The sequence below is a fragment of the Ascaphus truei genome, unplaced genomic scaffold, assembly GCF_040206685.1.
Source record: "Ascaphus truei isolate aAscTru1 unplaced genomic scaffold, aAscTru1.hap1 HAP1_SCAFFOLD_286, whole genome shotgun sequence".
NCBI lineage: Eukaryota > Metazoa > Chordata > Amphibia > Anura > Ascaphidae > Ascaphus > Ascaphus truei.
In genome coordinates this window covers 298229-320894 of record NW_027455816.1, presented here as the reverse complement: position 1 = coordinate 320894, position 22666 = coordinate 298229, and positions in this window count along the sequence as shown.

Here is a 22666-nt window from a genome sequence, read left to right as displayed (position 1 = left end):
TACAGATGTAACTCGCTTTGCTTTTACCAGTGGATATGCGCAATTTAACAGATGTAACTCGCTTTGCTTTTACCAGTGGATATGCGCAATTTAACAGATGTAACTCGCTTTGCTTTTACCAATGGATGTGCGCTATGTAACAGATGTAACTCGCTTTGCTTTTACCAGTGGATATGCGCTATGTAACAGATGTAACTCGCTTTGCTTTTACCAGTGGATATGCGCTATGTAACAGATGTAACACGCTTTGCTTTTACCAGTGGATATGCGCTATGTAACAGATGTAACACGCTTTGCTTTTACCAGTGGATATGCGCTATGTAACAGATGGATCTCGCTTTGCTTTTACCAGTGGATATGCGCTATGTAACAGATGTAACTCGCTTTGCTTTTACCAGTGGATATGCGCTATGTAACAGATGTAACTCGCTTTGCTTTTACCAGTGGATATGCGCTATGTAACAGATGTAACTCGCTTTGCTTTTACCAGTGGATATGCGCTATGTAACAGATGTAACTCGCTTTGCTTTTACCAGTGGATATGCGCTATGTAACAGATGTAACTCGCTTTGCTTTTACCAGTGGATATGCGCTATGTAACAGATGTAACTCGCTTTGCTTTTACCAGGTGATATGCGCTATGTAACAGATGTTACTCGCTTTGCTTTTACCAGTGGATATGCGCTATGTAACAGATGTAACTCGCTTTGCTTTTACCAGTGGATATGCGCTATGTAACAGATGTAACACGCTTTGCTTTTACCAGTGGATATGCGCTATGTAACAGATGTAACTCGCTTTGCTTTTACCAGTGGATATGCGCTATGTAACAGATGTAACTCGCTTTGCTTTTACCAGTGGATATGCGCTATGTAACAGATGTAACTCGCTTTGCTTTTACCAGTGGATATGCGCTATGTAACAGATGTAACTCGCTTTGCTTTTACCAGTGGATATGCGCTATGTAACAGATGTAACTCGCTTTGCTTTTACCAGGTGATATGCGCTATGTAACAGATGTTACTCGCTTTGCTTTTACCAGTGGATATGCGCTATGTAACAGATGTAACTCGCTTTGCTTTTACCAGTGGATATGCGCTATGTAACAGATGTAACACGCTTTGCTTTTACCAGTGGATATGCGCTATTTAACAGATGTAACTCGCTTTGCTTTTACCCGTGGATATGCGCTATGTAACAGATGTAACTCGCTTTGCTTTTACCAGTGGATATGCGCTATGTAACAGATGCTACTCGGTTTGCTTTTACCAGTGGATATGCGCTATGTAACAGATGTATTTCGCTTTGCTTTTACCAGTGGATATGCGCTATGTAACAGATGTATTTCACTTTGCTTTTACCAGTTGATATGCGCTATGTAACAGATGTAACTCGCTTTGCTTTTACCAGGTGATGTGCGCTATGTAACAGATGTAACTCGCTTTGCTTTTACCAGTGGATATGCGCTATGTAACAGATGTAACTCGCTTTGCTTTTACCAGTGGATATGCGCTATGTAAGAGATGTAACTCGCTTTGCTTTTACCAGTGGATATGCGCTATGTAACAGATGTAACACGCTTTGCTTTTACCAGTGGATATGCGCTATGTAACAGATGTAACACGCTTTGCTTTTACCAGTGGATATGCACTATTTAACAGATGTAACTCGCTTTGCTTTTACCAGTGGATATGCGCTATGTAACAGATGTAACTCGCTTTGCTTTTACCAGTGGATATGCGCTATGTAACAGATGTAACTCGCTTTGCTTTTACCAGTGGATATGCGCTATGTAACAGATGTAACTCGCTTTGCTTTTACCAGTGGATATGCGCTATGTAACAGATGTTACTCGCTTTGCTTTTACCAGTGGATATGCGCTATGTAACAGATGTAACTCGCTTTGCTTTTACCAGGTGATATGCGCTATGTAACAGATGTAACTCGCTTTGCTTTTACCAGGTGATATGCGCTATGTAACAGATGTATCTCGCTTTGCTTTTACCAGTGGATATGCGCTATGTAACAGATGTATCTCGCTTTGCTTTTACCAGTGGATATGCGCTATGTAAGAGATGTAACTCGCTTTGCTTTTACCAGTGGATATGCGCTATGTAACAGATGTTACTCGCTTTGCTTTTACCAGTGGATATGCGCTATGTAACAGATGTAACTCGCTTTGCTTTTACCAGGTGATATGCGCTATGTAACAGATGTAACTCGCTTTGCTTTTACCAGGTGATATGCGCTATGTAACAGATGTTACTCGCTTTGCTTTTACCAGTGGATATGCGCTATGTAACAGATGTAACTCGCTTTGCTTTTACCAGTGGATATGCGCTATGTAACAGATGTAACACGCTTTGCTTTTACCAGTGGATATGCGCTATGTAACAGATGTAACTCGCTTTGCTTTTACCAGTGGATATGCGCTATGTAACAGATGTAACACGCTTTGCTTTTACCAGTGGATATGCGCTATGTAACAGATGTAACTCGCTTTGCATTTAGCAGTGGATATGCGCTATGTAACAGATGTAACTCGCTTTGCTTTTACCAGTGGATATGCGCTATGTAACAGATGCTACTCGGTTTGCTTTTACCAGTGGATATGCGCTATGTAACAGATGTATTTCGCTTTGCTTTTACCAGTGGATATGCGCTATGTAACAGATGTATTTCGCTTTGCTTTTACCAGTTGATATGCGCTATGTAACAGATGTAACTCGCTTTGCTTTTACCAGGTGATATGCGCTATGTAACAGATGTAACTCGCTTTGCTCTTACCAGTGGATGTGCGCTATGTAACAGATGTAACTCGCTTTGCTTTTACCAGTGGATATGCGCTATGTAACAGATGTAACTCGCTTTGCTTTTACCAGTGGATATGCGCTATGTAAGAGATGTAACTCGCTTTGCTTTTACCAGTGGATATGCGCTATGTAACAGATGTAACACGCTTTGCTTTTACCAGTGGATATGCGCTATGTAACAGATGTAACACGCTTTGCTTTTACAGGTGGATATGCACTATGTAACAGATGTAACTCGCTTTGCTTTTACCAGTGGATATGCACTATGTAACAGATGTAACTCGCTTTGCTTTTACCAGTGGATATGCGCTATGTAACAGATGTAACTCGCTTTGCTTTTACCAGTGGATATGCGCTATGTAAGAGATGTAACTCGCTTTGCTTTTACCAGTGGATATGCGCTATGTAACAGATGTAACACGCTTTGCTTTTACCAGTGGATATGCGCTATGTAACAGATGGATCTCGCTTTGCTTTTACCAGTGGATATGCGCTATGTAACAGATGTAACTCGCTTTGCTTTTACCAGGTGATATGCGCTATGTAACAGATGTTACTCGCTTTGCTTTTACCAGTGGATATGCGCTATGTAACAGATGTAACTCGCTTTGCTTTTACCAGTGGATATTCTCTATGTAACAGATGTAACACGCTTTGCTTTTACCAGTGGATATGCGCTATGTAACAGATGTAACTCGCTTTGCTTTTACCAGTGGATATGCGCTATGTAACAGATGTAACTCGCTTTGCTTTTACCAGTGGATATGCGCTATGTAACAGATGTAACTCGCTTTGCTTTTACCAGTGGATATGCGCTATGTAACAGATGCTACTCGGTTTGTTTTACCAGTGGATATGCGCTATGTAACAGATGTATTTCGCTTTGCTTTTACCAGTTGATATGCGCTATGTAACAGATGTAACTCGCTTTGCTTTTACCAGGTGATATGCGCTATGTAACAGATGTAACTCGCTTTGCTCTTACCAGTGGATGTGCGCTATGTAACAGATGTAACTCGCTTTGCTTTTACCAGTGGATATGCGCTATGTAACAGATGCTACTCGGTTTGTTTTACCAGTGGATATGCGCTATGTAACAGATGTATTTCGCTTTGCTTTTACCAGTTGATATGCGCTATGTAACAGATGTAACTCGCTTTGCTTTTACCAGGTGATATGCGCTATGTAACAGATGTAACTCGCTTTGCTCTTACCAGTGGATGTGCGCTATGTAACAGATGTAACTCGCTTTGCTTTTACCAGTGGATATGCGCTATGTAACAGATGTAACTCGCTTTGCTTTTACCAGTGGATATGCGCTATGTAAGAGATGTAACTCGCTTTGCTTTTACCAGTGGATATGCGCTATGTAACAGATGTAACACGCTTTGCTTTTACCAGTGGATATGCGCTATGTAACAGATGTAACACGCTTTGCTTTTACCAGTGGATATGCGCTATGTAACAGATGTATCTCGCTTTGCTTTTACCAGTGGATATGTGCTATGTAACAGATGTAACTCGCTTTGCTTTTACCAGTGGATATGCGCTATGTAACAGATGTAACTCGCTTTGCTTTTACCAGTGGATATGCACTATGTAACAGATGTAACTCGCTTTGCTTTTACCAGTGGATATGCGCTATGTAACAGATGTAACTCGCTTTGCTTTTACCAGTGGATATGCGCTATGTAAGAGATGTAACTCGCTTTGCTTTTACCAGTGGATATGCGCTATGTAACAGATGTAACACGCTTTGCTTTTACCAGTGGATATGCGCTATGTAACAGATGTAACACGCTTTGCTTTTACCAGTTGATATGCGCTATGTAACAGATGCTTCTCGCTTTGCTTTTACCAGTGGATGTGCGCTATGTAACAGATGTAACTCGCTTTGCTTTTACCAGTGGATATGCACTATGTAACAGATGTAACTCGCTTTGCTTTTACCAGTGGATATGCGCTATGTAACAGATGTAACTCGCTTTGCTTTTACCAGTGGATATGCGCTATGTAAGAGATGTAACTCGCTTTGCTTTTACCAGTGGATATGCGCTATGTAAGAGATGTAACTCGCTTTGCTTTTACCAGTGGATATGCGCTATGTAACAGATGTAACACGCTTTGCTTTTACCAGTGGATATGCACTATGTAACAGATGTAACTCGCTTTGCTTTTACCAGTGGATATGCGCTATGTAACAGATGTAACTTGCTTTGCTTTTACCAGTGGATATGCGCTATGTAAAAGATGTAACACGCTTTGCTTTTACCAGTGGATATGCGCTATGTAACAGATGCTACTCGCTTTGCTTTTACCAGTTGATATACTGTATGCACTATATAACAGATGTAACTCGCTTTGCTTTTACCAGGTGATATGCACTATGTAACAGATGTATCTCGCTTTGCTTTTACCAGTGGATATGCGCTATATAACAGATGTTACTCGCTTTCTTTTACCAGTGGATATGCGCTATGTAACAGATGTAACTCGCTTTGCTTTTACCAGGTGATATGCGCTATGTAACAGATGTAACTCGCTTTGCTTTTACCAGGTGATATGCGCTATGTAACAGATGTAACGCGCTTTGCTTTTACCAGTGGATATGCGCTATGTAACAGATGTAACTCGCATTGCTTTTACCAGTGGATATGCGCTATGTAACAGATGCTACTCGCTTTGCTTTTACCAGTGGATATGCGCTATGTAACAGATGTAACTCGCTTTGCTCTTACCAGTGGATGTGCGCTATGTAACAGATGTAACTCGCTTTGCTTTTACCAGTGGATATGCGCTATGTAACAGATGTAACTCGCTTTGCTTTTACCAGTGGATATGCGCTATGTAACAGATATATCTCGCTTTGGTTTTACCAGTGGATATGCGCCATGTAACAGATGTAACTCGCTTTGGTTTTACCAGTGGATATGCGCTATGTAACAGATGTAACTCGCTTTGCTTTTACCAGTGGATATGCGCTATGTAACAGATGTATCTCGCTTTACTTTTACCAGTGGATATGCGCTATGTAACAGATGCTACTCGCTTTGCTTTTACCAGTGGATATGCGCTATGTAACAGATGTAACTCGCTTTGCTTTTACCAGGTGATATGCGCTATGTAACAGATGTAACTCGCTTTGCTTTTACCAGTGGATATGCGCTATGTAACAGATGTAACTCGCTTTGCTTTTACCAGTGGATATGCGCTATGTAACAGATGTATCTCGCTTTGCTTTTACCAGTGGATATGCGCTATGTAACAGATGTAACTCGCTTTGCTTTTACCAGTGGATATGCGCTATGTAACAGATGTAACTCGCTTTGCTTTTACCAGTGGATATGCACTATGTAACAGATGTAACACGCTTTGCTTTTACCAGTGGATATGCGCTATGTAACAGATGTAACTCGCTTTGCTTTTACCAGTGGATATGCACTATGTAACAGATGTAACTCGCTTTGCTTTTACCAGTGGATATGCACTATGTAACAGATGTAACTCGCTTTGCTTTTACCAGTGGATATGCGCTATGTAACAGATGTATCTCGCTTTGCTTTTACCAGTGGATATGCGGTATGTAACAGATGTAACTCGCTTTGCTTTTACCAGTGGATATGCGCTATGTAACAGATGTAACTCGCTTTGCTTTTACCAGTGGATATGCGCTATGTAACAGATGTAACTCGCTTTGCTTTTACCAGTGGATATGCACTATGTAACAGATGTAACTCGCTTTGCTTTTACCAGTGGATATGCGCTATGTAACAGATGTAACTCGCTTTGCTTTTACCAGTGGATATGCGCTATGTAACAGATGTAACACGCTTTGCTTTTACCAGTGGATATGCTCTATGTAACAGATGCTACTCGCTTTGCTTTTACCAGTTGATATACTGTATGCACTATATAACAGATGTAACTCGCTTTGCTTTTACCAGGTGATATGCACTATGTAACAGATGTATCTCGCTTTGCTTTTACCAGTGGATATGCGCTATATAACAGATGTTACTCGCTTTCTTTTACCAGTGGATATGCGCTATGTAACAGATGTAACTCGCTTTGCTTTTACCAGGTGATATGCGCTATGTAACAGATGTAACTCGCTTTGCTTTTACCAGGTGATATGCGCTATGTAACAGATGTAACGCGCTTTGCTTTTACCAGTGGATATGCGCTATGTAACAGATGTAACTCGCATTGCTTTTACCAGTGGATATGCGCTATGTAACAGATGCTACTCGCTTTGCTTTTACCAGTGGATATGCGCTATGTAACAGATGTAACTCGCTTTGCTCTTACCAGTGGATGTGCGCTATGTAACAGATGTAACTCGCTTTGCTTTTACCAGTGGATATGCGCTATGTAACAGATGTAACTCGCTTTGCTTTTACCAGTGGATATGCGCTATGTAACAGATGTATCTCGCTTTGGTTTTACCAGTGGATATGCGCCATGTAACAGATGTAACTCGCTTTGGTTTTACCAGTGGATATGCGCTATGTAACAGATGTAACTCGCTTTGCTTTTACCAGTGGATATGCGCTATGTAACAGATGTATCTCGCTTTACTTTTACCAGTGGATATGCGCTATGTAACAGATGCTACTCGCTTTGCTTTTACCAGTGGATATGCGCTATGTAACAGATGTAACTCGCTTTGCTTTTACCAGGTGATATGCGCTATGTAACAGATGTAACTCGCTTTGCTTTTACCAGTGGATATGCGCTATGTAACAGATGTAACTCGCTTTGCTTTTACCAGTGGATATGCGCTATGTAACAGATGTATCTCGCTTTGCTTTTACCAGTGGATATGCGGTATGTAACAGATGTAACTCGCTTTGCTTTTACCAGTGGATATGCGCTATGTAACAGATGTAACTCGCTTTGCTTTTACCAGTGGATATGCGCTATGTAACAGATGTATCTCGCTTTGCTTTTACCAGTGGATATGCGCTGTGTAACAGATGTAACTCGCTTTGCTTTTACCAGTGGATATGCGCTATGTAACAGATGTAACTCGCTTTGCTTTTACCAGTGGATATGCACTATGTAACAGATGTAACACGCTTTGCTTTTACCAGTGGATATGCGCTATGTAACAGATGTAACTCGCTTTGCTTTTACCAGTGGATATGCACTATGTAACAGATGTAACTCGCTTTGCTTTTACCAGTGGATATGCACAATGTAACAGATGTAACTCGCTTTGCTTTTACCAGTGGATATGCGCTATGTAACAGATGTATCTCGCTTTGCTTTTACCAGTGGATATGCGGTATGTAACAGATGTAACTCGCTTTGCTTTTACCAGTGGATATGCGCTATGTAACAGATGTAACTCGCTTTGCTTTTACCAGTGGATATGCGCTATGTAACAGATGTAACTCGCTTTGCTTTTACCAGTGGATATGCGCTATGTAACAGATGTAACTCGCTTTGGTTTTACCAGTGGATATGCGCTATGTAACAGATGTAACTCGCTTTGCTTTTACCAGTGGATGTGCGCTATATTACAGATGTAACTCGCTTTGCTTTTACCAGTGGATATGCGCAATTTAACAGATGTAACTCGCTTTGCTTTTACCAGTGGATATGCGCAATTTAACAGATGTAACTCGCTTTGCTTTTACCAATGGATGTGCGCTATGTAACAGATGTAACTCGCTTTGCTTTTACCAGTGGATATGCGCTATGTAACAGATGTAACTCGCTTTGCTTTTACCAGTGGATATGCGCTATGTAACAGATGTAACACGCTTTGCTTTTACCAGTGGATATGCGCTATGTAACAGATGTAACACGCTTTGCTTTTACCAGTGGATATGCGCTATGTAACAGATGGATCTCGCTTTGCTTTTACCAGTGGATATGCGCTATGTAACAGATGTAACTCGCTTTGCTTTTACCAGTGGATATGCGCTATGTAACAGATGTAACTCGCTTTGCTTTTACCAGTGGATATGCGCTATGTAACAGATGTAACTCGCTTTGCTTTTACCAGTGGATATGCGCTATGTAACAGATGTAACTCGCATTGCTTTTACCAGTGGATATGCGCTATGTAACAGATGTAACTCGCTTTGCTTTTTCCAGTGGATATGCGCTATGTAACAGATGTAACTCGCTTTGCTTTTACCAGTGGATATGCGCTATGTAACAGATGTAACTCGCTTTGCTTTTACCAGGTGATATGCGCTATGTAACAGATGTTACTCGCTTTGCTTTTACCAGTGGATATGCGCTATGTAACAGATGTAACTCGCTTTGCTTTTACCAGTGGATATGCGCTATGTAACAGATGTAACACGCTTTGCTTTTACCAGTGGATATGCGCTATTTAACAGATGTAACATGCTTTGCTTTTACCAGGTGATATGCGCTATGTAACAGATGTAACTCGCTTTGTTTTACCAGTGGATATGCGCTATGTAACAGATGTAACTCGCTTTGTTTTTATCAGTGGATATGCGCTATGTAACAGATGCTACTCGGTTTGCTTTTACCAGTGGATATGCGCTATGTAACAGATGTATTTCGCTTTGCTTTTACCAGTGGATATGCGCTATGTAACAGATGTATTTCGCTTTGCTTTTACCAGTTGATATGCGCTATGTAACAGATGTAACTCGCTTTGCTTTTACCAGGTGGTATGCGCTATGTAACAGATGTAACTCGCTTTGCTCTTACCAGTGGATGTGCGCTATGTAACAGATGTAACTCGCTTTGCTTTTACCAGTGGATATGCGCTATGTAACAGATGTAACTCGCTTTGCTTTTACCAGTGGATATGCGCTATGTAAGAGATGTAACTCGCTTTGCTTTTACCAGTGGATATGCGCTATGTAACAGATGTAACACGCTTTGCTTTTACCAGTGGATATGCGCTATGTAACAGATGTAACTCGCTTTGCTTTTACCAGTGGATATGCGCTATTTAAGAGATGTAACTCGCTTTGCTTTTACCAGTGGATATGCGCTATGTAACAGATGTTACTCGCTTTGCTTTTACCAGTGGATATGCGCTATGTAACAGATGTAACTCGCTTTGCTTTTACCAGGTGATATGCGCTATGTAACAGATGTAACTCGCTTTGCTTTTACCAGGTGATATGCGCTATGTAACAGATGTATCTCGCTTTGCTTTTACCAGTGGATATGCGCTATGTAACAGATGTTACTCGCTTTGCTTTTACCAGTGGATATGCGCTATGTAACAGATGTAACTCGCTTTGCATTTACCAGGTGATATGCGCTATGTAACAGATGTAACTCGCTTTGCTTTTACCAGGTGATATGCGCTATGTAACAGATGTAACGCGCTTTGCTTTTACCAGTGGATATGCGCTATGTAACAGATGTAACTCGCATTGCTTTTACCAGTGGATATGCGCTATGTAACAGATGCTACTCGCTTTGCTTTTACCAGTGGATATGCGCTATGTAACAGATGTATCTCGCTTTGCTTTTACCAGTGGATATGCGCTATGTAACAGATGTAACTCGCTTTGCTCTTACCAGTGGATGTGCGCTATGTAACAGATGTAACTCGCTTTGCTTTTACCAGTGGATATGCGCTATGTAACAGATGTAACTCGCTTTGCTTTTACCAGTGGATATGCGCTATGTAACAGATGTATCTCGCTTTGGTTTTACCAGTGGATATGCGCTATGTAACAGATGTAACTCGCTTTGGTTTTACCAGTAAATATGCGCTATGTAACAGATGTAACTCGCTTTGCTTTTACCAGGTGATATGCGCTATGTAACAGATGTAACTCGCTTTGCTTTTACCAGTGGATATGCGCTATGTAACAGATGTATCTCGCTTTGCTTTTACCAGTGGATATGCGCTATGTAACAGATGTAACTCGCTTTGGTTTTACCAGTGGATATGCGCTATGTAACAGATGTATCTCGCTTTGCTTTTACCAGTGGATATGCGCTATGTAACAGATGTAACTCGCTTTGCTTTTACCAGTGGATATGCGCTATGTAACAGATGTATCTCGCTTTGCTTTTACCAGTGGATATGCGCTATGTAACAGATGTAACTCGCTTTGGTTTTACCAGTGGATATGCGCTATGTAACAGATGTAACTCGCTTTGCTTTTACCAGTGGATATGCGCTATGTAACAGATGCTACTCGCTTTGCTTTTACCAGTGGATATGCGCTATGTAACAGATGCTACTCGCTTTGCTTTTACCAGTGGATATGCGCTATGTAACAGATGTAACTCGCTTTGCTTTTACCAGTGGATATGCGCTATGTAACAGATGCTACTCGCTTTGCTTTTACCAGTGGATATGCGCTATGTAACAGATGTAACTCGCTTTGCTTTTACCAGGTGATATGCGCTATGTAACAGATGTAACACGCTTTGCTTTTACCAGGTGATATGCGCTATGTAACAGATGTAACTCGCTTTGCTTTTACCAGTGGATGTGCGCTATGTAACAGATGTAACTCGCTTTGCTTTTACCAGGTGATATGCGCTATGTAACAGATGTTTCTCGCTTTGCTTTTACCAGTGGATATGCGCTATGTAACAGATGTAACACGCTTTGCTTTTACCAGTGGATGTGCGCTATGTAACAGATGTAACTCGCTTTGCTCTTACCATTGGATGTGCGCTATGTAACAGATGTAACTCGCTTTGCTTTTACCAGTGGATATGCGCTATGTAACAGATGTAACTCGCTTTGCTTTTACCAGTGGATATGCGCTATGTAACAGATGTATCTCGCTTTGCTTTTACCAGTGGATATGCGCTATGTAACAGATGTAACTCGCTTTGGTTTTACCAGTGGATATGCGCTATGTAACAGATGTAACTCGCTTTGCTTTTACCAGTGGATATGCGCTATGTAACAGATGTAACTCGCTTTGCTTTTTCCAGTGGATGTGCGCTATATTACAGATTTAACTCGCTTTGCTTTTACCAGTGGATATGCGCAATTTAACAGATGTAACTCGCTTTGCTTTTACCAATGGATGTGCGCTATATTACAGATGTAACTCGCTTTGCTCTTACCATTGGATGTGCGCTATGTAACAGATGTAACTCGCTTTGCTTTTACCAGTGGATATGCGCTATGTAACAGATGTAACTCGCTTTGCTTTTACCAGTGGATATGCGCTATGTAACAGATGTATCTCGCTTTGCTTTTACCAGTGGATATGTGCTATGTAACAGATGTAACTCGCTTTGCTTTTACCAGTGGATATGCGCTATGTAACAGATGTAACTCGCTTTGCTTTTACCAGTGGATATGCGCTATGTAACAGATGTAACTCGCTTTGCTTTTACCAGTGGATATGCGCTATGTAACAGATGTAACTCGCTTTGCTTTTACCAGTGGATATGCGCTATGTAACAGATGTAACACGCTTTGCTTTTACCAGTGGATATGCGCTATGTAACAGATGGATCTCGCTTTGCTTTTACCAGTGGATATGCGCTATGTAACAGATGTAACTCGCATTGCTTTTACCAGGTGATATGCGCTATGTAACAGATGTAACTCGCTTTGCTTTTACCAGGTGATATGCGCTATGTAACAGATGTAACTCGCTTTGCTTTTACCAGTGGATATGCGCTATGTAACAGATGTAACTCACTTTGCTTTTACCAGTGGATATGCGCTATGTAACAGATGTAACACGCTTTGCTTTTACCAGTGGATATGCGCTATGTAACAGATGTAACTCGCTTTGCTTTTACCAGTGGATATGCGCTATGTAACAGATGCTACTCGCTTTGCTTTTACCAGTGGATATGCGCTATGTAACAGATGTAACTCGCTTTGCTTTTACCAGGTGATATGTGCTATGTAACAGATGTAACACGCTTTGCTTTTACCAGGTGATATGCGCTATGTAACAGATGTAACTCGCTTTGCTTTTACCAGTGGATGTGCGCTATGTAACAGATGTAACTCGCTTTGCTTTTACCAGGTGATATGCGCTATGTAACAGATGTTTCTCGCTTTGCTTTTACCAGTGGATATGCGCTATGTAACAGATGTAACACGCTTTGCTTTTACCAGTGGATGTGCGCTATGTAACAGATGTAACTCGCTTTGCTCTTACCATTGGATGTGCGCTATGTAACAGATGTAACTCGCTTTGCTTTTACCAGTGGATATGCGCTATGTAACAGATGTAACTCGCTTTGCTTTTACCAGTGGATATGCGCTATGTAACAGATGTATCTCGCTTTGCTTTTACCAGTGGATATGCGCTATGTAACAGATGTAACTCGCTTTGGTTTTACCAGTGGATATGCGCTATGTAACAGATGTAACTCGCTTTGCTTTTACCAGGTGATTTGCGCTATGTAACAGATGTAACTCGCTTTGCTTTTTCCAGTGGATGTGCGCTATATTACAGATTTAACTCGCTTTGCTTTTACCAGTGGATATGCGCAATTTAACAGATGTAACTCGCTTTGCTTTTACCAATGGATGTGCGCTATATTACAGATGTAACTCGCTTTGCTTTTACCAGTGGATATGCGCTATGTAACAGATGTAACTCGCTTTGCTTTTACCAGTGGATATGCGCTATGTAACAGATGTAACTCGCTTTGCTTTTACCAGTGGATATGCGCTATGTAACAGATGTAACACGCTTTGCTTTTACCAGTGGATATGCGCTATGTAACAGATGGATCTCGCTTTGCTTTTACCAGTGGATATGCGCTATGTAACAGATGTAACTCGCTTTGCTTTTACCAGGTGATATGCGCTATGTAACAGATGTTACTCGCTTTGCTTTTACCAGTGGATATGCGCTATGTAACAGATGTAACTCGCTTTGCTTTTACCAGTGGATATGCGCTATGTAACAGATGTAACACGCTTTGTTTTTACCAGTGGATATGCGCTATTTAAAAGATGTAACATGCTTTGCTTTTACCAGGTGATATGCGCTATGTAACAGATGTAACTCGCTTTGCTTTTACCAGTGGATATGCGCTATGTAACAGATGTAACTCGCTTTGCTTTTACCAGTGGATATGCGCTATGTAACAGATGCTACTCGGTTTGCTTTTACCAGTGGATATGCGCTATGTAACAGATGTATTTCGCTTTGCTTTTACCAGTTGATATGCGCTATGTAACAGATGTAACTCGCTTTGCTTTTACCAGGTGATATGCGCTATGTAACAGATGTAACTCGCTTTGCTCTTACCAGTGGATGTGCGCTATGTAACAGATGTAACTCGCTTTGATTTTACCAGTGGATATGCGCTATGTAACAGATGTAACTCGCTTTGCTTTTACCAGTGGATATGCGCTATGTAAGAGATGTAACTCGCTTTGCTTTTACCAGTGGATATGCGCTATGTAACAGATGTAACACGCTTTGCTTTTACCAGTGGATATGCGCTATGTAACAGATGTAACACGCTTTGCTTTTACAGGTGGATATGCACTATGTAACAGATGTAACTCGCTTTGCTTTTACCAGTGGATATGCGCTATGTAACAGATGTAACACGCTTTGCTTTTACCAGTGGATATGCACTATGTAACAGATGTAACTCGCTTTGCTTTTACCAGTGGATATGCGCTATGTAACAGATGTAACACGCTTTGCTTTTACCAGTGGATATGCGCTATGTAACAGATGCTACTCGCTTTGCTTTTACCAGTTGATATACTGTATGCACTATATAACAGATGTAACTCGCTTTGCTTTTACCAGGTGATATGCACTATGTAACAGATGTATCTCGCTTTGCTTTTACCAGTGGATATGCGCTATATAACAGATGTTACTCGCTTTCTTTTACCAGTGGATATGCGCTATGTAACAGATGTAACTCGCTTTGCTTTTACCAGGTGATATGCGCTATGTAACAGATGTAACTCGCTTTGCTTTTACCAGGTGATATGCGCTATGTAACAGATGTAACGCACTTTGCTTTTACCAGTGGATATGCGCTATGTAACAGATGTAACTCGCATTGCTTTTACCAGTGGATATGCGCTATGTAACAGATGTAACTCGCATTGCTTTTACCAGTGGATATGCGCTATGTAACAGATGCTACTCGCTTTGCTTTTACCAGTGGATATGCGATATGTAACAGATGTAACTCGCTTTGCTCTTACCAGTGGATGTGCGATATGTAACAGATGTAACTCGCTTTGCTTTTACCAGTGGATATGCGCTATGTAACAGATGTAACTCGCTTTGCTTTTACCAGTGGATATGCGCTATGTAACAGATGTATCTCGCTTTGGTTTTACCAGTGGATATGCGCCATGTAACAGATGTAACTCGCTTTGGTTTTACCAGTGGATATGCGCTATGTAACAGATGTAACTCGCTTTGCTTTTACCAGTGGATATGCGCTATGTAACAGATGTATCTCGCTTTACTTTTACCAGTGGATATGCGCTATGTAACAGATGCTACTCGCTTTGCTTTTACCAGTGGATAAGCGCTATGTAACAGATGTAACTCGCTTTGCTTTTACCAGTGGATATGCGCTATGTAACAGATGTAACTCGCTTTGCTTTTACCAGTGGATATGCGCTATGTAACAGATGTAACACGCTTTGCTTTTACCAGTGGATATGCGCTATGTAACAGATGTATCTCGCTTTGCTTTTACCAGTGGATATGCGCTATGTAACAGATGTAACTCGCTTTGGTTTTACCAGTGGATATGCGCTATGTAAGAGATGTAACTCGCTTTGCTTTTACCAGTGGATATGCGCTATGTAACAGATGCTACTCGCTTTGCTTTTACCAGTGGATATGCGCAATGTAACAGATGTAACACGCTTTGCTTTTACCAATGGATGTGCGCTATATTACAGATGTAACTCGCTTTGCTTTTACCAGTGGATATGCGCTATGTAACAGATGTATCTCGCTTTGCTTTTACCATTGGATATGCGCTATGTAACAGATGTAACACGCTTTGCTTTTACCAGTGGATATGCGCTATGTAACAGATGTAACACGCTTTGCTTTTACCAATGGATGTGCGCTATATTACAGATGTAACTCGCTTTGCTTTTACCAGTGGATATGCGCTATGTAACAGATGTATCTCGCTTTGCTTTTACCATTGGATATGCGCTATGTAACAGATGTAACACGCTTTGCTTTTACCAGTGGATATGCGCTATTTAACAGATGTAACTCGCTTTGCTTTTACCAGTTGATATACTGTATGCACTATATAACAGATGTAACTCGCTTTGCTTTTACCAGTGGATATGCGCTATGTAACAGATGTAACTCACTTTGCTTTTACCAGTGGATGTGCGCTATGTAACAGATGTAATTCGCTTTGCTTTTACCAGTGGATATGCGCTATGTAACAGATGTAACTCGCTTTGCTTTTACCAGTGGATATGCGCTATGTAACAGATGTAACTCACTTTGCTTTTACCAGTGGATATGCGCTATGTAACAGATGTAACTCACTTTGCTTTTACCAGTGGATATGCGCTATGTAACAGATGTAACTCACTTTGCTTTTACCAGTGGATATGTGCTATGTAACAGATGTAACTCACTTTGATTTTACCAGTGGATATGCGCTATGTAACAGATTTAACTCACTTTGCTTTTACCATTGGATATGCGCTATGTAACAGATGTAACTCACTTTGCTTTTACCAGTGGATATGCGCTATGTAACAGATGTAACTCGCTTTGCTTTTACCAGTGGATATGCGCTATGTAACAGATGTATCTCGCTTTGCTTTTACCAGTGGATATGCGCTATGTAACAGATGTAACACGCTTTGCTTTAACCAGTGGATATGCGCTATGTAACAGATGTAACTCACTTTGCTTTTACCAGTAGATATGCGCTATGTAACAGATGTAACTCACTTTGCTTTTACCAGTGGATATGCGCTATGTAACAGATGTAACTCACTTTGCTTTTACCAGTGGATGTGCGCTACTGTATGTAACAGATGTAACTCGCTTTGCTTTTACCAGTGGATATGCGCTATGTAACAGATGTAACTCACTTTGCTTTTACCAGTGGATATGCGCTATGTAACAGATGTAACTCGCTTTGCTTTTACCAGTGGATATGCGCTATGTAACAGATGTAACTCGCTTTGCTTTTACCAGTGGATATGCGCTATGTAACAGATGTAACTCGCTTTGCTTTTACCAGTGGATATGCGCTATGTAACAGATGTAAGTCGCTTTGCTTTTACCAGTGGATATGCGCTATGTAACAGATGTAACTCGCTTTACTTTTACCAGTGGATATGCGCTATGTAACAGATGTAACTCGCTTTGCTTTTACCAGTGGATATGCGCTATGTAACAGATGTAACTCGCTTTGCTTTTACCAGTGGATATGCGCTATGTAACAGATGTAACTCGCTTTGCTTTTACCAGTGGATATGCCCTATGTAACAGATGTAACTCACTTTGCTTTTACCAGTGGATATGCGCTATGTAACAGATGTAACTCGCTTTGCTTTTACCAGTGGATATGCGCTATGTAACAGATGTAACTCACTTTGCTTTTACCAGTGGATATGCGCTATGGAACAGATGTATCTCGCTTTGCTTTTACCAGTGGATATGCGCTATGGAACAGATGTAACTCGCTTTGCTTTTACCAGTGGATATGCGCTATGTAACAGATGTAACTCGCTTTGCTTTTACCAGTGGATATGCGCTATGTAACAGATGTAACTCACTTTGCTTTTACCAGTGGATATGCGCTATGTAACAGATGTAACTCGCTTTGCTTTTACCAGTGGTTATGCGCTATGTAACAGATGTAACTCGCTTTGCTTTTACCAGTGGATATGCGCTATGTAACAGATGTAACTCACTTTGCTTTTACCAGTGGATATGCGCTTTGTAACAGATGTATCTCGCTTTGCTTTTACCAGGTGATATGCGCTATGTAACAGATGTAACTCGCTTTGCTTTTACCAGTGGATATGCGCTATGTAACAGATGTAACACGTTTTCTTTTACCAGGTGATATGCGCTATGTAACAGATGTAACTCGCTTTGCTTTTACTAGGTGATATGCGCTATGTAACAAATGTAACTCGCTTTGCTTTTACCAGTGGATATGCGCTATGTAACAGATGTATCTCGCTTTGCTTTTACCAGTGGATATGCGCTATGTAACAGATGTAACTCGCTTTACTTTTACCAGTGGATATGCGCTATGTAACAGATGTATCTCGCTTTGCTTTTACCAGTGGATATGCGCTATGTAACAGATGTAACACGCTTTGCTTTTACCAGTGGATATGCGCTATGTAACAGATGTAACTCGCTTTGCTTTTACCAGTGGATATGCGCTATGTAACAGATGTAACTCGCTTTGCTTTTACCAGGTGATATGCGCTATGTAACAGATGTAACACGCTTTGCTTTTACCAGGTGCTATGCGCTATGTAACAGATGTAACTCGCTTTGCTTTTACCAGTGGATATGCGCTATGTAACAGATGTAACACGCTTTGCTTTTACCAGTGGATATGCGCTATGTAACAGATGTAACTCGCTTTGCTTTTACCAGTGGATATGCGCTATGTAACAGATGGATCTCGCTTTGCTTTTACCAGTGGATATGCGCTATGTAACAGATGTAACTCGCTTTGCTTTTACCAGGTGATATGCGCTATGTAACAGATGTTACTCGCTTTGCTTTTACCAGTGGATATGCGCTATGTAACAGATGTAACTCACTTTGCTTTTACCAGTGGATATGCGCTATGTAACAGATGTAACACGCTTTGCTTTTACCAGTGGATATGCGCTATGTAACAGATGTAACACGCTTTGTTTTTACCAGTGGATATGCGCTATTTAACAGATGTAACATGCTTTGCTTTTACCAGGTGATATGCGCTATGTAACAGATGTAACTCGCTTTGCTTTTACCAGTGGATATGCGCTATGTAACAGATGTAACTCGCTTTGCTTTTACCAGTGGATATGCGCTATGTAACAGATGCTACTCGGTTTGCTTTTACCAGTGGATATGCGCTATGTAACAGATGTATTTCGCTTTGCTTTTACCAGTTGATATGCGCTATGTAACAGATGTAACTCGCTTTGCTTTTACCAGGTGATATGCGCTATGTAACAGATGTAACTCGCTTTGCTCTTACCAGTGGATGTGCGCTATGTAACAGATGTAACTCGCTTTGCTTTTACCAGTGGATATGCGCTATGTAACAGATGTAACTCGCTTTGCTTTTACCAGTGGATATGCGCTATGTAAGAGATGTAACTCGCTTTGCTTTTACCAGTGGATATGCGCTATGTAACAGATGTAACACGCTTTGCTTTTACCAGTGGATATGTGCTATGTAACAGATGTAACACGCTTTGCTTTTACAGGTGGATATGCACTATGTAACAGATGTAACTCGCTTTGCTTTTACCAGTGGAAATGCACTATGTAACAGATGTAACTCGCGTTGCTTTTACCAGTGGATATGCGCTATGTAACAGATGTAACTCGCTTTGCTTTTACCAGTGGATATGCGCTATGTAAGAGATGTAACTCGCTTTGCTTTTACCAGTGGATATGCGCTATGTAACAGATGTAACACGCTTTGCTTTTACCAGTGGATATGCGCTATGTAACAGATGTAACACGCTTTGCTTTTACCAGTGGATATGTGCTATGTAACAGATGTAACTCGCTTTGCTTTTACCAGTGGATATGCACTATGTAACAGATGTAACTCGCTTTGCTTTTACCAGTGGATATGCGCTATGTAACAGATGTAACTCGCTTTGCTTTTACCAGTGGATATGCGCTATGTAAGAGATGTAACTCGCTTTGCTTTTACCAGTGGATATGCGCTATGTAACAGATGTAACACGCTTTGCTTTTACCAGTGGATATGCACTATGTAACAGATGTAACTCGCTTTGCTTTTACCAGTGGATATGCGCTATGTAACAGATGTAACTCGCTTTGCTTTTACCAGTGGATATGCGCTATGTAACAGATGTAACACGCTTTGCTTTTACCAGTGGATATGCGCTATGTAACAGATGCTACTCGCTTTGCTTTTACCAGTTGATATACTGTATGCACTATATAACAGATGTAACTCGCTTTGCTTTTACCAGGTGATATGCACTATGTAACAGATGTATCTCGCTTTGCTTTTACCAGTGGATATGCGCTATATAACAGATGTTACTCGCTTTCTTTTACCAGTGGATATGCGCTATGTAACAGATGTAACTCGCTTTGCTTTTACCAGGTGATATGCGCTATGTAACAGATGTAACTCGCTTTGCTTTTACCAGGTGATATGCGCTATGTAACAGATGTAACGCGCTTTGCTTTTACCAGTGGATATGCGCTATGTAACAGATGTAACTCGCATTGCTTTTACCAGTGGATAAGCGCTATGTAACAGATGCTACTCGCTTTGCTTTTACCAGTGGATATGCGCTATGTAACAGATGTAACTCGCTTTGCTCTTACCAGTGGATGTGCGATATGTAACAGATGTAACTCGCTTTGCTTTTACCAGTGGATATGCGCTATGTAACAGATGTAACTCGCTTTGCTTTTACCAGTGGATATGCGCCATGTAACAGATGTAACTCGCTTTGGTTTTACCAGTGGATATGCGCTATGTAACAGATGTAACTCGCTTTGCTTTTACCAGTGGATATGCGCTATGTAACAGATGTATCTCGCTTTACTTTTACCAGTGGATATGCGCTATGTAACAGATGCTACTCGCTTTGCTTTTACCAGTGGATATGCGCTATGTAACAGATGTAACTCGCTTTGCTTTTACCAGGTGATATGCGCTATGTAACAGATGTAACTCGCTTTGCTTTTACCAGTGGATATGCGCTATGTAACAGATGTAACTCGCTTTGCTTTTACCAGTGGATATGCGCTATGTAACAGATGTATCTCGCTTTGCTTTTACCAGTGGATATGCGCTATGTAACAGATGTAACTCGCTTTGGTTTTACCAGTGGATATGCGCTATGTAAGAGATGTAACTCGCTTTGCTTTTACCAGTGGATATGCGCTATGTAACAGATGCTACTCGCTTTGCTTTTACCAGTGGATATGCGCAATGTAACAGATGTAACACGCTTTGCTTTTACCAATGGATGTGCGCTATATTACAGATGTAACTCGCTTTGCTTTTACCAGTGGATATGCGCTATGTAACAGATGTATCTCGCTTTGCTTTTACCATTGGATATGCGCTATGTAACAGATGTAACTCGCTTTGCTTTTACCAGTGGATATGCGCTATGTAACAGATGTAACTCGCTTTGCTTTTACCAGTTGATATACTGTATGCACTATGTAACAGATGTAACTCACTTTGCTTTTACCAGTGGATGTGCGCTATGTAACAGATGTAATTCGCTTTGCTTTTACCAGTGGATATGCGCTATGTAACAGATGTAACTCGCTTTGCTTTTACCAGTGGATATGCGCTATGTAACAGATGTAACTCACTTTGCTTTTACCAGTGGATATGCGCTATGTAACATATGTAACTCACTTTGCTTTTACCAGTGGATATGCGCTATGTAACAGATGTAACTCACTTTGCTTTTACCAGTGGATATGCGCTATGTAACAGATGTATCTCGCTTTGCTTTTACCAGTGGATATGCGCTATGTAACAGATGTAACTCGCTTTGCTTTTACCAGTGGATATGCGCTATGTAACAGATGTAACTCACTTTGCTTTTACCAGTGGATATGTGCTATGTAACAGATGTAACTCACTTTGATTTTACCAGTGGATATGCGCTATGTAACAGATGTAACTCACTTTGCTTTTACCCGTGGATATGCGCTATGTAACAGATGTAACTCACTTTGCTTTTACCAGTGGATATGCGCTATGTAACAGATGTAACTCGCTTTGCTTTTACCAGTGGATATGCGCTATGTAACAGATGTATCTCGCTTTGCTTTTACCAGTGGATATGCGCTATGTAACAGATGTAACACGCTTTGCTTTAACCAGTGGATATGCGCTATGTAACAGATGTAACTCACTTTGCTTTTACCAGTAGATATGCGCTATGTAACAGATGTAACTCACTTTGCTTTTACCAGTGGATATGCGCTATGTAACAGATGTAACTCACTTTGCTTTTACCAGTGGATGTGCGCTACTGTATGTAACAGATGTAACTCGCTTTGCTTTTACCAGTGGATATGCGCTATGTAACAGATGTAACTCGCTTTGCTTTTACCAGTGGATATGCGCTATGTAACAGATGTAACTCACTTTGCTTTTACCAGTGGATATGCGCTATGTAACAGATGTAACTCGCTTTGCTTTTACCAGTGGATATGCGCTATGTAACAGATGTAACTCGCTTTGCTTTTACCAGTGGATATGCGCTATGTAACAGATGTAACTCGCTTTGCTTTTACCAGTGGATATGCCCTATGTAATAGATGTAACTCACTTTGCTTTTACCAGTGGATATGCGCTATGTAACAGATGTAACTCGCTTTGCTTTTACCAGTGGATATGCGCTATGTAACAGATGTAACTCACTTTGCTTTTACCAGTGGATATGCGCTATGGAACAGATGTATTTCGCTTTGCTTTTACCAGTGGATATGCGCTATGGAACAGATGTAACTCGCTTTGCTTTTACCAGTGGATATGCGCTATGTAACATGTAACTCGCTTTGCTTTTACCAGTGGATATGCGCTATGTAACAGATGTAACTCACTTTGCTTTTACCAGTGGATATGCGCTATGTAACAGATGTAACTCGCTTTGCTTTTACCAGTGGTTATGCGCTATGTAACAGATGTAACTCGCTTTGCTTTTACCAGTGGATATG